Here is a 10,891-nt window from a genome sequence, read left to right on the forward strand (position 1 = left end):
AAAAATCTTGGCATTGTGGCTAGCATAACATGATCAGCCATTTTAACTTTGCCTCGTAGACTTTGAAGTGTATGCCAGGGTCGCCTGGCAGGGAAAGCGGCAGTTCCAGCCAAGATGGCTACAGTCAAGATGAATCTCTACAACCAGATGCTCATGCAGATGATTTTTAGCAGCAGGGGAGGGAGCATCAGGAGATTTTCTGGGAACCGTTTTCCCCACAGCTTACATTTTCACTAGAACAAATGACTTTGATCAATTTCTAGAAAAGCAAAAGCTGCATGTTTTTTAAGGCTCAAAATTCTCTTTGTCTCTGTCTCAAGGTTGGCATCTGTGGCAGTCATTGCCAGATTACCCATGACTACAAGAATCATTCCCATGTATTTGGAGCAAGAAGCCAAACAGAATACTGTAGCAATTTTTAATGAGCACAGAGAACTGGGATTTTTGCCGAAATCATATTTCCTCTTGTCAGGAGCTGTTGCTCCCTCAAGAGAGGTAAACACTATGTCTGTGGAGCTGAGTACCTCATAAAAACAATTGGCAAAGATAGCTGGTCCCCCTTCCATGGCAACATGACTTGGATTTGAATTATTCATCAAATGAAGGATATTTCCTCATGGCTAGGCAAACTCAAAGGATAATGTAGCAAATTCCCCAAAGAAATATCATTATTCTTATATTTTACATTTGAGAGTTTCTTTTGGTGTGGTTTTAGAAGCAAATTTATGAAATCTATGCTTTGGCAAACTAGCCTTTAGCTACGGGGCTGTCATTTATAAAACAAAACTAATATAAAGTTATTTAATGGCTTTTAGAGACAAGTCAAATATTTAAAAGGTTTAAAGACAGATAAACAATGTAAGGTGTGTCATTAGGAGCTACTCACTGCTGCCTAGTTATATCACCTAGAGGGGATCACCATCATGTGGGTTTCCTGGACCACTAGCTGTGGGCTGGCCTGTATCTGACTGCCATTTTGGCACCATGGTGTTTAACTAAGGGTTAATCAGAGTGGGAGGTGCTTCAACCAGTCATGTGATGCACCCACCAGCCAATACTATCCCCAAATCACTGTTACAAAAAAGTGAATTCTTTTATGCATCTCTCTCTCTCCTCTCTCTCTTTCTCTCTCTCTCTTTCTCCCTCCCTCCCTCCCTCCCCTGCCCCCAGGGGTGGGGAGGGGAATCCTAGGCTAAAAATATGTGAATGGCAGAGTGGTCTTCAAGAACAGGATTTTGGTGTTGAATAGCTCACCCACACCTGTCTGGAGGTGTCTGGATCGGTTTCTGTGGCGGAGCTGTAGTAAAGGTCTGGGCCACACCATGATCACTGCATGACCAGAGACGGTGGTGATGATGGTAAGGACTAGAGGAGAGACAAGAAGCCTTTGAACAATACATTAACACTTTGCAAAAAGAAAATCCTATCAAAGCCCGAGAGCTTCCATAAGCTAAGCACTTCCCTCTTGCAACTGCATATTAGACAGTTGAAAATTTTGGGTTTTGGACCTGAATCGGTCAGATGCATGAGACAGCAAAAGCAAGACTTCAGTCTTCTCTGACGTGGAAACTTTAAGGGTTCTTTGGAAAGACAGTTGTGTTAGATGGTGTTTTACTGGGGCAAAAATGTGAAGAAGTGTTTTCCTGAAGTGGACACAGGTGAAAGATAAGTCAGACTCGTGAAGGAATGTTGAGCTGAAGCAGACACAGGAGAGAGGATATTCTGTAAAGCAAGCAGATGAAAGATTCTTATCTAAAGACCCATGTTTTGGTCTGCCTTACAGTACATAGTTGAGCTCCATTTGTCAGGACGCCATAGAAAGAAACACACCAAAAAACTTCTGGTGGTGTGTCCAGGTTTCTTGCCGTTTTCTTGGACTTGGGCTGAATGGCAGAGTGATGTCAGCTAAGACAGATGCACGTGCTGAGGCCAGACCCATGCAGGGCAGTGATGTCTGGAAGGACAAATAGGACTCTACGGACAGTGATGGGGGCTGAGCTATGCTTGCTGGTACAGTTAGCTGTTTAGCAATTGTGGGTCTTGTGCCTTTGCTTTGCTGAGAGAGGCACAGCCAGGAACCTTTTCTGACGTCCCTCTGGGTTCCTCTTACTGACTCATGCTGAGGCTCAGGCCTGCCTGTCTCTGCTAGGTAGTACCACCATTGCTGATTCTTGTTTGCTATCCCAATGCTACTGAACTGGACTGCTGGTGTATCCATGAAGTGTTTACTAGGTTGAGCTGCTGCTGCTGACCTGTGAACTGAATTGCCAATTTCCAGACAACAGACAGGAGTTGCTCCAAAGAACCATTTCTAAACAGGTTCACTTCCCCTGTGTCCTTTCTTTTCCACTACCTCTGGTGGGTGATTGACTACAGGGGAGGTTAAAGTGTTTAAGAATCATCATGTAGTGGTTATTCCTGGTTGTCAACTTGACTATATCTGGAACGAACTACAATCCAGAATTGTAAGGCTCACCTGTGATCCTAATCTGGAGGCTGAGAGATACAAGTTTCTGACCTGGATCTTGGTGTGGAGACCTTGAAGCATAGAGACTATGAATTCCAGAAGATTAAGACTGGGAGATCTCTGAGTTCAAGGTCATCTGGGATTAAAGGCGTGGGTTGCATATACCTTTAATCTGGGCCACACCCTCTGCTGGAGACCTACATAAAGACATTGGAAGAAGGAAGACTCTTGCTTCATGGGACTGAGCAATGCTAGATCCTTGGACGTCCATCCACAGCTGCTGCTGACCATTATAGCGGACTACAGACTGTAAGTCATCAACAAATTCCATTTCTATATAGAGACTACCTATACGTTCTGTGACTCTAGAGGTCCCTGAATAATACAATCATTAAAAAAAAAATAGGCGTTTGAAAAAATTAAAGTTATACTTCTTTCTTCTCAGTTTTTTCCAGACAGAAAAATGTGTGCGACTTTAAAACCTTGACAAGAAATATTCAGATGCATCAGCCTCAGATTCTTAAGATTCCAAAACTGTCCTAGAATCTTCTTGACCAGCAGGGGTATATTTTAAAAGTCTCAACTGACAAAGGAAGTGAGCTCCCCTTGCCTGAAGGACACCCAGGGACTGAGTGAAGTATGTTAAGGGTTATACGACTTGCTCGCAACAGGATTTGCCTGCAGTCTTTTTGCCTCTGGTGTGTTTACCAGTGTTGGGACTCAGCACAATCAAGAAGGAAAGTAGTTTCTGCTGTAGAAAGAACTAGCCAACACTTTGTGGGATTTGCGGGACCTGGGGAATGTGTGGAGATTGGGATAAGGTGAGAATAGATCTCCAAAGTGTGAAGACTGGGAAGAAGGATGGTGTATTAACCAAGATTTTGTAGGATTCTTCGAGAGGCATCTACCCCTAGACTTTTATTCAGTGTTCTGGTAAATACGCTCACACGAACACACCCTGGAACATCAAGTCGAAGATTCCTGAGTTTGCTATGATGGTTCCTTGAAATTGGAGGTGGAAATATCAGAAAGATTTTTACTAAAAGGAAATCAAGAGTGAGAATTTTAGACAGAAAAATTATATCGAGACAATTTTTCTGTGTAAGACTTGGAAAGCTGCCACATGATTGTGTACTTCAGTAGAACTTAAGACAATACCTCTTAGTAAAGAATAAAGACCACCCCGAGTAAGGGCCTGATGTCAGGGCTTTTGTAAGTTGGTGCCAGTAGTGGAGGATGCTGCTATAAAACCAGAATCCTTAATATCAAAGGCAGTGATGGCATTCTAGAATAACACAGGCCCTGGGATAACATCTGACTATAGAAGGTACATCCTGGTTCTTCCTCCCAGCCCCATGCTCCCAGAAATAAGACTCTGATTTGAAATATATTTACAAATATGTTGGCCATATAAATAAGCTTTTCTCTGATTAGATCATAACTTAAGTTATCCCATTTATTCTAATTACATTCTGCCTTGTGGCTGGTTACCTGTGCTCAGATACCGTGCATCTGTCTCTTCACATCTTCCCAGGCAAATCTCCCATGTCTGTCTCTATCGCAGATTCTTTCTGCCTCCTGCATGTCCTACCTTCTATTCTACCCTTTCCTGTAGGCCACAGTTTTTGAGTTGATAGGTGATGCATCCATATAGTATACAAGACATTCTCTGTACACTTAACTACCCAAGAGAGTATACACAGTCACTGCAGTGCCCAAAAGAACCCAAGCAGCGGCAAGCAGTCTCCACCTGCAAGGAAGTTTTTCAATGATCAGTAGATTGTGATACTTCTTTAAAAGTTTCTTTATACCTTTGTGTGAATGTGTGTGTGTGTGTGTGTGTGTGTGTGTGGTACTCAAATGTCACAGGGCACATGTGAAGGCCTGAGGTGTAACAGATACACAGATGACATGCCTAAAAAGCCATATCACAGAGAATTAGTGAAGTTTAGATTTATACATTTTAAAAAGAGAAACTATTAGTTTTTGTCTTGAAAAACAGGAAGAGAGAGCTTTATCAAGTGTTTTATTCAGTTGGGTGGTGGTGGTGCACGCCTGTAATCCCAGCACTCTGGGAGGCAGAGACAGGTGGATTTCTGAGTTCGAGGCCAGCCTGGTCTACAGAGTGAGTTCCAGGACAGCCAGGGCTATACAGAAAAACCCTGTCTCGAAAAAGCCAAATAAAAGAAAAAATAACCAAAAAAAGTGTATTATTCAACAGTGAGTGTTGTGTAACATTGCTTAAAGGATGTGGGATATGGACATAAATAAAACATAATCACTGGTCTTAGAGATCATGACTTAAAAAACTAATTTATCGTTGAGTAACAGACAAACAGACAGAGAAGCACATCTCAATCCCAAACCCAAACTCTGTCAGTCTCAATATCTTGTTATAAAATAAATAATAATCTGATTATACTATAGTATTGGTAATTAAGTAGTCACATAAGGATATAATTATCTTTCATAAAAGATTCTATAAAATTCTTAAAAGATTTAGAAGACAGAAAGTATATAAAGATAAATTCTGCAGGGGACTGGAATGGATAAGAGTATTTGCTCGCATGGAGACCCTGAGCTCGGTTTGCAGCACACACACACACACACACTGATGGGCTCACATCTGCCTGCGACTATAGCTGCAAGAGGCTGGATGCCATCTTCTGGCCTCCATGGGTACCTCAAAGCATGAACACATACAATCATACATACATTTAAATAAACTATTAAAAAAGTCTTTAACAGCCAGGCGGTGGTGGCGCACACCTTTAATCCCAGCACTTGGGAGACAGAGGCAGGCAGATTTCTGAGTTCGAGGCCAGCCTAGTCTATAGAGCGAGTTCCAGGACAGCCAGGGCTACACAGAGAAACCCTGTCTCAAAAAAACAAAAAAAAAAAAACCCCAAACAAACAAACAAAAACTTTAGAGAAGATGAGGGTTCTCCAAGATAGAGAAGGAGGCAGTCTCCAAGAGAAATATTTGTCTGTCTATCTGTTGGTCTGTCTATCTATCTATCTATCTATCTATCTATCTATCTATCTATTTGGTTCAGGGTAGAAACTGAAAAAACTCACTTCAGAGACAGAAGCCTAAAAATGAAAGCTTTATCGTCTGCTGGTACAGGGAGGCAGCCAGGTGGAGATCTAGACTGCATCCCTGTAGGGAGATTGTACAGCATTTTTATAGGATGAGATCACAAAGTGCGGAGGAGTGGGGTGGGCTGTTGTATTGACCAATCATATTTTTGACATCAGGGGTTAAACAAAGAAGTTAGCATTGGTCTCTGGGCTTCTCCGGGTCACCTGGTTTCAGGATCCTTGAGTCAGCATTTGCAGTCAGGTCTCCTCCTGGACTCTGGTCTGGAATTTAGAATGATAAGGGAACAAAGGAGCGGGCGAGATGCATGTAGTCAACTGAGTCAAGACAAGCAGGACAGTTGTGACTTGTGTGCCTTAGTCTAGATAATGGGATAGGATAGGATTGGACCTGGTTCTGGGGCCTGGGAACATAAACTCCGTTTTGGCCCTGTCAGTAAGATAGAACTTGCTCCCAAGATGGCTGGACTCAGTAAACTAACATTATCTATCTATCTATTTATCTATCTATCTATCTATCTATCTATCCATCCATCCATCCATCCATCCATCCATCCATCTATCTATCTATCTATCTATCTATCTATCTATCTATCTATCTATCCGTCTGTCTGTCTGTCCGTCCATCCATCCATCTATCTATCTATCTATCTATCTATCTATCTATCTATCTATCTATCTATCTACCTTCTATATTTCTTGAGAAAGGATCTCACTATGTAGCCCTGGCAGGCCTAGAACTCACTACGTAGACTAGCCTGGCCTGAAACTCATAGAAACCCACTTGCCTCTGCCTCCATGGTGCCGGGATTAGAGATGTGCATCACATCCAGCGCCCAAGATTTAAAAAAAAAAATTTCTTTTTCTCTCATATAGTCCATCCCGATCACAGCTCCCCTCACCCCCACTCCTCTCAGTTCCCCTTCAGCCCTCCTCTCCCTCAGATTCCCCCTCTCGATCTCCCCCTAGAAAATAGCAGGCCTCCTAGGGATATAATCAAACAAACACAATGCAGCAAAATGCAATAAGACCAGGCCCTCATCAAGGCAAGGCAACCCAATGGGAGGAAAAGGGTCCCAAAAGCAGGAGAATCAGAGACACCGCACCCACACTATCAGGAGTACCCCCAAAACACCAAGTCAACAGCCATAATATACACACAGAATAATAATATATACACAGAGGACCTAGCACAGACCCATGCTGGCTCTGTCCCTTCAGTCTCTGTGAGCTCCCAGGAGCCCTGCTTAGTTGCTGCTCCTCCTGAGACTTTAAATCCTTGACTTTACCACCTACCGAGGAGGCAACAGATTCCTTCATTAGGCAGTATGGCTGTGAGGTTGTTAAATACCCAAAGCTGAGTGGAGTGGTCCCTGCCTGTAACCCTGGTACTTAAGAGACCAAAGCAGATAGGTCATGAGTCCAAGACCAGCCTGGGCTAGCTATATAACAAGGAATACATCCTTAAAAAAACTACATAGTGACTTATTGAAGACAGTAAAGAAAATGTAGCTGCTCTTCTACCCATTGTAAAATTCACTGTCGTCTCAAAATTTATTTTTATTTTTTCCAAGGCAATTTGTCCTGTAGCCATCTCTTTGCACTGATAGATCCATTCTTTCACACATTCAGCCTGAAAATCTGTCATTATATTCTTCCTGGATTTTTTATTTGTTTTTCCTTTTTTTGCAATCATATTTAACCAGTAGTTAGAATCCATCCCTTTTCTCTCCTGCCAAACTTTAGTCTTATATTTCAGAATCTCCTACCTGGACAACTGTCATCTTCTAGCTGGTCTCAAATCTCATTTTACACTGATGGCACTCCCTTGTGCCCAAACCCTCCATGGGTCCATATTAGCCATGGAGAAAATTCCTCAGCATATATTAAATTTCTCCATGGTCTGCTCCTATGGGTGCCAGGTTTAACAAATAAAAAATGCAAAGTACTCAGTTAGCTTTGAATTTCAGTTAAGCCTAAAGAAGTTAGAGTAAGTTGTTGCATGCAATATTTGGGACACATTTCAACTGATAAATTATCCACTGTTTATGTAAAATTCTAATTTAATTGAGTGTCTTGTTTCTCAAACCCACATGGCCTTTTACCCACTTATGCAATGACTCCACACTCTGTTCTCAGAGACACAGCATCTGCTCTAGGTCTCATGTTGCTCTCTGGTCTCTTGTCTCAAAGTGAAAAAGGAGAAAAAGCAAATCCATTGGCATCAGTCCCAGGGAGCACATCACCCTCCTGGCTACCGCAGGCACCAGACACTCATGTGGTGCATAGACTTATATCCAGCAAAGAACCCATATACACAAATTTCAGAAAAAAGTTTTTAAAGTTACATAAATAGATGGGGAGGAAGTAGACTTCTTTACAGTTAAAAACAACTAATGGATGTGGCAGGAATGGCGGAGATGGAAAACAAGCATCTGCTGGTCTTTACAGCAGCGAATTATTCAGATAAGACATTTAGTTAGGGTTTTACTGCTGGGAACAGACACCGAGACCACAGTGACTCTTATAAGGACAACATTTAATTGGGGCTGGCTTATAGGTTCAGAGGTTCAGTCCATTATCATCAAGGTGGGAGCATGGCAGCCTCCAGGCAGGCATGGTGCAAGAAGAGCTGAGAGTTCTACATCTTCATCTGAAGGCTGCTAGGAGAATATTGGCTCCCAGGCAGCTACGATGAGGGCCTTAAAGCCCACACCCATAAGGCCACACCAACTCCAACAAGGCCACACCTCCCAACACTGACACTTCCTGGGTCAAGATATGCAAACCATCAGAGACACTTGTTTAGTCCTTAGGAGGTTGTTCATGTTGAAGCACATTCCCCACTTGCTACCAATCAGTTATAAAGATAATAAGGACCTTATGGTTGATAAAACTTTAAACAAACTGGTAGTTATAGCCAGTATCCTTGTCTCATTCCAGAGCTGTACACAGTAGCATCACTGAGACTTTCCTGTCTGTAGAGCAGCTTGAGTCTGGTGGGGAGGCTATGGTAGATGCTCTCTGCACACTATCAACATCTGCACGTGGACAAGAGAAGGCACTGCCAGCCTTGTGAACTATACCCAACCTTGAGGAGGTGGGATGGGGGCACTTTGCTGTTTTCCCATGGGTCTGAGGCTAGGGTCCTTGACATGGCTAGCTTATGTCAACAGCACACACCCATTCAGGCCTTCACGTACTCAGGGCTTCTCCTGACATACACTTCCCAAAGGGCAGAAGTATAAAGCATAGCAGTATGAGGAGGTGCTCAACATTGTTTAAGCAAGAGTGAGTGAGTTTTTGTGTTTGTTAAGGTATTTAGAACACACACACATACACATGGTGAGGGGGAGTGTGGGGGGAGCAGAAATGATAACTAAGTTAGTAAATGAAGTTTTGGGCTCTAGACTTTTTTTTTTTTTTTTGAGACAGGGTTTCTCTGTGCAGCCCTGGCTCTCCTGGAACTCACTCTGTAGACCAGGCTGGCCTGGAACTCAGAAATCCACCTGCCTCTGCCTCCTGAGTGCTGAGATGAAAGGCAAGCACCATCATACCTGGGTTCTCTGTAACTTTGAAAAGTTGTACTGTTACCTGATTTTCCTTTTGGAAAGGCCATCTTAGCTACAGGGTGGCAAATTTGAAGTGGCTTGGACTAGAAGTTGTGGTTTCCCGAAACAGCTACAGCCAAAGGTGAGAGAGAGAGAGGGTAGGTATGCTGAAGTGAAAGGATAGAAAATAATACAGCCTAACTCTAATGACCCCAAGAAGTCATAAGTTTAAAATGCTATCTTTCTTTGTTAGAAAATAAGTAAAAGGTCACATTCCAGAGCCCGCCCTTTGTTTAGAGCTAGGTAGAAAGGCCTTGAATAGGTGATCCTGGCCCCATAAGGTAACTGGAAATGGGCTAAGCTTATCTTGCTTCTGTAAACTGCTTATGCCATTACCCCTATGCAGGAGGAGTTCAGGCAGCTATAGACATTCAAGAAAATAAGAAACTAATTGGTCCACTGAACGAGGGCTCCAATAATTTAAACTGATTGGCCTAAAAACTATGGAGTGGTACAAATCGATTGGCTCGCTTTTCACGGGCTCTTCATGCTAAGAAATGATTGGTTTGTGATTCGAGGGCTTTGTTGTAAACTTATAAAAGCTGTAACAATTCGGCACTCGTGGTCCTCAGTCCTCTAGCCCTGCACAGTGTATGACTGTGGAGCCCAGAATTCTGGAATAAAGAAATTCTCATGTTATTGCATCAAGACCATTTCTTGCGAGTGATTTGGGTGTCGCCTTCCGGGGCATGGGGTGAGAGGCACCCTCAGTTTTGGGGGGTCTTACAGAAGCAAGGAGCATTTCTGGAGAGCTTTTGGGGCCACCTTCTAGGGATTTGGCAAGAATTTGACATTGGACTAGGACAAAGAAGTCAGCACAAGCAAGAATTTGACCTTGGGCTAGGAATGGGAAGCAGGCTCAGGTTGAGTACAGCTGAGGAGTGTGTTCTTTGTATCTTGATGGTCTCATTAAGACTCTGAATACAGTAATCAGGGGACCTTTATTTTTGCTTTGTTTGTTCCTTAGCTACTCTCTGTTATGCCTTAAGACTGACCAGGAATAATATAAACATAGACTGGAAAAAGATAAACCCTCTTCAACCCCAGCACTGGCTGGAGTCGTGTTATAGAGTTGTCTAATTGTCTTTATCTTTTCAATCCTCCCTCCCTCCCTGGAGACCCTATTGACTGACTGCGCTGGCTTGGTCAGGTGTTACCGGTTACACCTTTCCTGAATTCCGCTAACATGCCCGACCTTAGCTCCCTGAACAGTTTGCATTGATTTATCTCACCTGTGTCTGAGTCTGATGGATTTCCCACTCATGACTTTTAGCCAAGTTTATGGTGAGAAAGAACAGAAAGATGTAAAAAGTGTGAGGTTTAGCCAAGAAAGATATTTAAGCCCAGTTAAAGTTGTGAGCAAGGCGCTCACGGCAAAGGAGTCACGGTAGTTAAAGGAATGAGTGTGGGTAGTGAGAAGCCTTGCTCTCTGCACTGGGATGCTAGGAACGGCGCGCAGAGGGCAAAGGCCTACCCAAGCAAAGGCTTTAGGGTATGAAAATGGAAATTCACTTGAAAAAGAATGATTAAACAGTATTTCTGCAAGGGTTTCCTAATTCAAAACAGCTTCCGAGGAAAGTGTGTCCCCAGGCTTGGCTACCAACTACACAGGCCACTATGGTTGTGGTGAGAGGCCAGAGGAGATCTTGGGCTGGCTGCAGAAATTGATGTTACTGTTCACGTGGTACTGGTTATGTAGGCATGCAAGAACAAG

This window comes from Apodemus sylvaticus, chromosome 5 (assembly GCF_947179515.1).
Source record: "Apodemus sylvaticus chromosome 5, mApoSyl1.1, whole genome shotgun sequence".
Lineage (NCBI taxonomy): Eukaryota > Metazoa > Chordata > Mammalia > Rodentia > Muridae > Apodemus > Apodemus sylvaticus.